This window comes from Magnolia sinica, chromosome 2 (assembly GCF_029962835.1).
Source record: "Magnolia sinica isolate HGM2019 chromosome 2, MsV1, whole genome shotgun sequence".
NCBI classification, from domain to species: domain Eukaryota; kingdom Viridiplantae; phylum Streptophyta; class Magnoliopsida; order Magnoliales; family Magnoliaceae; genus Magnolia; species Magnolia sinica.
In genome coordinates, this window is record NC_080574.1 from 131,122,736 (window position 1) to 131,128,542 (window position 5,807).

Sequence of the window (5,807 nt, forward strand, 5' to 3'; positions counted from 1 at the left end):
TGAATATTTGTTAGTGCCTATAACTCAGCTACCATGGCATCCCGTTAACATTGTCGTGTAGAAGCTTGAGAATATAAGGTGGGTATAGAAACAAACTCAAGAGCAGAAAACATACAACATATAAATCTTTTTGTAGGATGTGATGGACGAGTAGAACAACGTACCTCAAGAATAATATAATTGGCTGCGGGTTGAGCAACATGAGGGGGATGAGGAGAGGGAAGTGTTTTTCTCTTTCGTCATAGGAATCAACTACTGATTCTTTACATATATGATATGTTGATTGTTGCAAAGGACAAGACGGATATACACTTGCTTAAGTCTTTGTTAAGTAAGGAATTTGACATGAAGGATCTGGGTTCTATGAAGAAGATTATAGGCATGGAGATAAGCAGCGATAAAGAATTTAAAAAACTATGGCGTTCTCATAAGGGTTATGTGCAAAAGGTATTAAAAAGGTTCCATATGGAAGGTATTAAGCTAGTTAGCACACCTCTAGCAAGTCACTTTAAGCTATTAGTCAGGTCGTGTTTAAGTACAAATGAAGAGACTTTAAAAATGAAATGGGTGTCGGACGTGAGTGCAGTGGGAAGTCTGATGTATGCACACTACAAGAAAATCCACTTTTACCGACGAAAAAATTCATCGCTAAATGAACATTTTTCATAGGTAATAAGTTTTACCGACGAATTTTTTCATCGGTAAATTCATCGATAAAAGACTGAGGGTAAAGGCTTTTACCGACGAAAATTTGCATCGTCGGCAATGGCAAGACTTTTACCGACGAATTTTTTCATAGGTAAAAAATGAGTAAAAAACTTTTACTGACAAGTTTGTTCATAGGTAAAAATGTTTCACGATACTTTTACTTATCGTAGGTAAAAAATGTGTAGCAATAGTAAGACTTTTACCTACAAAATTTTGCGTAGGTGAAAATATTTACAAAAATTTTACCTACGAAAATTTTTGTAGGTAAAAACTGTGCAACTTGTCTTTGTCAGCATTGGTATGACTTTTACCTACAAAATTGTGCGTAGGTACAAACGTTCGCTTACGAAATGTTTCGTAGGTAAAAATGTGGTCGAATCTTTACCTACGAAAAATGTCCTATGTAAACAACGTGGATGAAACTTTGACCTACAAAATATTTCGTAGGTAAAAACATAGATGAAACTTTTACCTTCAAAAGTTTGTGTAGGTAAAAAACGGGGATGGAACTTTTACCTACGAAATGTGTCGTAGGTAAACAATGTGGATGAAACTTTTACCTACGAAATATTTCGTAGATAAAAGTCTCTTTTTTTTCAATATTTGGGCAAAAAATTCCTGATATACACCCGTTACAATATATTTCATCATATTCTTCCTGATATACACCTATTATAATATATTTCATCATATTCACATTCACATCCATCTAAACACAAACTACGTACATCCATCCAAACATAAACTACATCCATCCAAACACAAACAATCTTATCCACATCACATTCATCCACATATAAATACATATAAGTTTAACATCATAAATAAAATACAAAAAATCACAAAGATGAAGGCGGAGGTGGTGGGGCATCGATGGGTAAGCATGCAGCGAGAGCATGAAACATCTCCGTCATTCGTCGCTCATGCTCCACCTGCATCTCCTTGATCCTCCTCTCTTGCTCTTCCCTCTACCTCTCCAGCTGCTCTCTGATGTCATGAACGATGACCCATAGCTGCTCAACCTCTCTCTCTGCAATATCAGCTTGGCGTACGACGCTCTCGCCAACAACGATGGTCGACTGGAGGCAGCTCTAGCGTGTGTCATGAGTTTGGCACTATGGCCACGCACATATCCAGAACGGGTGCCAAACACCTCACTCAAGATCTCTGACTCACTCCGCTGAGTACCATTGGGAGTGGGCTGACTGCGTAAGGTGTTCATCGCCGCCTGTAATGAAAATATATAAATTTTCATAACAAATGACATTATTATAATTCAATGCAATTAAATTTTATAATGTAAAGATTTTTACCCAATTCTCGCTGGCTCTATGATGTACCCAAGATCCCATCGCCTGCCAACAGTGAGTCCCTCTATAGAGGTCTACTGGTCCGGGCTCCTGGCCAGTGACGGAATCTCGCGGTGCAATTAAAAGGACAATAGAGTTAATATAAATGCATGGAAGGAATATATCAACTTAATAATCACCAGTAATTTCTTACCATGTCGTGACGAAGTTGTACAAATGACTTTAAACCAGCTACGTGATTCACTTCTAACTTTCTCCTGTTGTCAGAATTTATTTTGTTTCTCTTCTAAACACATTATTCATAATGCATTGTTATTAATTGTGAATTTAATTATTACCTTAAGATATCATAAATATATAAATATTACCTGAAAAGACTCAAACAAAAATCTCTCACAGAGTATCCGCTAGTCGTCATGGGTCATGTGCGGCAGTGCGGACAGTACACACTCCTCATGGCTCATGCATCGCTTGTACCACTGGCGTAAGTCACCGTGGTACTCCTTGAAACGTTCTTTGACCATGTCATCGACGACATGTGAAATGTACGGAACACTCAAATCCAAGTCAAATTTATCTTGCAGTTTCGTAAATAATAGATTAAGGAAATAAACTTATTAAGAAAATAACTTAACCATAAATGAACTTTTACAAAATAAATTTTAATTTACTAAAATTTACCTGAAGGCGCTGACGGATGAGCTACCGCACATCATCTGTCACGTCTGCCCAACGGGGGGTGGTAGGGGGATTAGAGATCAGCATAAGCCACCGACCTCTAACGTAAACAACCTGACATTATCCCCAATAGGTCTAATGGAGTCCTGTAGAAACTCTACCGTCACCTTAACTTCACGCGTAAGTCGCTCTAAAAGTAACCTACGCGTGGGTCCACGTCCTCGTTGGCTGGTCGACGATGTTGTTGCAAAAAAATATGTAAGTCTAAACATAAACAGAAGTCCTTAAAAGAAGTATATGTCTAGACTTACATGCAATGCCCGGTGTATGCGCGGCTGAGGGATCAAGCGCCTGCAATGCAACATGTGACATCGATGTTGTCTCCGTCGCATCACGAGTAGAAGGGATAGATCCAGTGCGCAAACAACATGATCTCTCACCTGGTGCCATCACTGAATATGTGCGAGCTATGAACTTATAAATTTAAACAATGCCAATACAAGTGGAATATATTAAAATATTATACAAGTAGTGTTGATGGTAGAATGCATTTGTGCTTATGCTTAGAGAGATAATTGAAATATGATTAGGCCATTACATTATAATGCAAGCAGAATATAATAAAACTGTAAACTTTAATCTTTTACCTTTGAAAATTTCATTACATAATGTCATTCTATATTAAATACACTTATTTCGTTGTAATACGAAACAACTTTGAGGTATACTATCCGAAGTACTCCCTGCGTAAGTTATCGTACGCTTCAGAAGTATATGTCAACCTGTGTGAAGCACTCGACATTGTTACAGCCAACATGTCAGTCACAAAAAGAGAAATCTGGTCTCTTGGGACTCCATTCAGACATGCAAGTGACAAAACTGTATCTTCTATATGAAGTTTTCCGCGATTATATTCCTTCATCAGCTCCGAAATTTTCTTGAGATTGTATAATCTTACATATGAGTTATCGTCGATATATTCTGTTATACACTCATCGACCAGACCGGGTATCTCTTTGGCACTAGAAGAAGAAGATAGGACCGGAAAGTCCATCTATAACAGCTGATGAAGTATGTTACGTGCTTCCGTTACGCTCCGGTTTTAGGAGGACATGATTAGAAATTGACTTAACTGCAAATGTGGATTATAAATAAGTCAATTAAAGGAATAAATCATAACTTGTAATTTTCACATATATATGGAATACATAAATTATTCGAATTGAAAAATGACATGTAAATCATGTGTACATTTAATAATCGTCGTCTGTATCACTATCGCTTAAGATTATTTCTTCTTCACCATCACTATCGCTGATCAGTATTTTCTCTTCATCATCTGCAACGTCGTCATTAATGAAACCGCTATCATCTCTAACAATGTCATGTATTATTAAGGCATCAACATGATTAGGTGGCACATCATCTCTATCCAATTGCACCACATCAATATCAACATTTGGATCAATCCCTCTATCCCCAGATGGCATGTCTCTTGATATGCTTGTTCAACCCTAGACGTTTCATTTTCCCCGTCCTCACTATCTTCAACTTCTGGTACGGGAACGTCAAATACATTCCTGGGCTTTATTTTTGCACCACATGCCAAGAGCCGCCTAACTTGGTGTCAGCGAGGTAAAATACTTATTCGGCTTGGCTGGCGAGGACAAATGGGTTATCTTTAAACTACTTCTGAGATAAATTTACGCTCGTAAAGTAGTTGTTAGTCTGTATTCCCAGCTTTTTATTTCCAATGTCCCACCAATCACATTTAAATAAGTACACCTGATTTCTCATATAATAACTCAGCTCAATAATATTCGTTAAAATGCCATAAAAGTCAATTTCTACCTCCTCATGTATTCCCTTCACAACCACCCCACTATTTTATGTGGTCATATACTTCTCACGTTCTTCAGTGTGGAACCAAATCCCCTTTAGGTGTAGGTTTAAGTTAAGTGAATTGAGTTTAGGTTATAGGTTTAGGTTTAAGTTATAAGTTTAGGTTTAGGGATTCAGATTCAGGTTCAAGTTCGGAATCGGGTTTAGGTTTGGGTTTTCAAGTTTAGGTTTAGGTTTAGGTTAGGGAGTTAAGATTAGGATTAGGTGTAGGTTTAGGTTTTAGGTTTAGGTTATAAGTTATAGGTTATAGGTTAAGGTTTAGGTTAAGGTTAATGTTATAGGTTTAGGTTTAGGTTATAGGTTAAGGATAAGGTTTAGGTTTAGGTTTAGGTTAAGGTTTTAGGTTATAGGTTATATCGAAGTTTTTTATATGCCATCAAATCCATTCATAAGATGCATCTAACCTGGATAAACATATCCCTAGATCATCATGCCATTCCATTTGGAGAGATCATTTTAGGGCATGAGCTAAAGAATGAGGTAGATCCAAAGCTCAAGTGGACCTTGAAACTAATTGGGGCCACAAAAGTTTTCGATCAAGCTGATATTTGTGTTTTCCCTTCTTCCGGTCTAGGTCTGTGTGAACTTACCAACAAGTTGGATCTCAAATAACCATCATGGCGGGTCCCAAGAAGGAATCAATGGTCGGGGGCACTGTCCCCATCATGATGTTTAGTTTTAGGTTTTAGTTTTAGGTGTAGGTTTAGGTTTAGGGTTATACTAGGGTCTGCTCCATCAATTTCGAGATAATACATCAACACGGGCCTGTCCAAATGGCCAGGCCACTCCAATATTGTCCGTAGGAAATGAACAGCTTCATCATGGTCATAACAGCGGTTCCCACCTTCTAGGGACCCCCACTCAACATCAGGATAGCTCCGACGCATATCCGGGTCTGCTCCATCAATTCTGAGCTAATACATAAACACGGGCTTGTCTAAATGGCCAGGTCACTCCAATGTTGTCTATAAGAAATGGATAGCTTTATCATGGTCATAACAGCATTTTCCACCTTTAAAGGACCCCCACTAAACATCTGGATAGCTCCGACGCACATCTGGGTCTGCTCCACCAATTTTGAGCTAATACATAAACACATGCCTGTCCGAATAGCCAGGCCACTCCAATATTGTCCATAAGAAATGGACAGTTTCATCATTGTCATAACAGTGGTTCCCACCTTCCAGGAACCCCCACTTAACATTCGGA

At 38.3% G+C, this 5,807-nt stretch overlaps 1 long non-coding RNA gene across 1 annotated transcript; it reads right to left on the reverse strand.

Annotated features, from left to right (window-relative positions):
* Nucleotides 1–1,829: 1,829 nt before the first annotated feature.
* LOC131230600 (uncharacterized) lies at nucleotides 1,830–2,454 on the reverse strand. Its single transcript, XR_009164043.1, has 3 exons — nucleotides 2,387–2,454; nucleotides 2,022–2,304; nucleotides 1,830–1,936 (listed from the first exon to the last, which is right to left on the reverse strand). It is a non-coding gene; the product is annotated as an uncharacterized LOC131230600 (long non-coding RNA).
* Nucleotides 2,455–5,807: the final 3,353 nt, after the last annotated feature.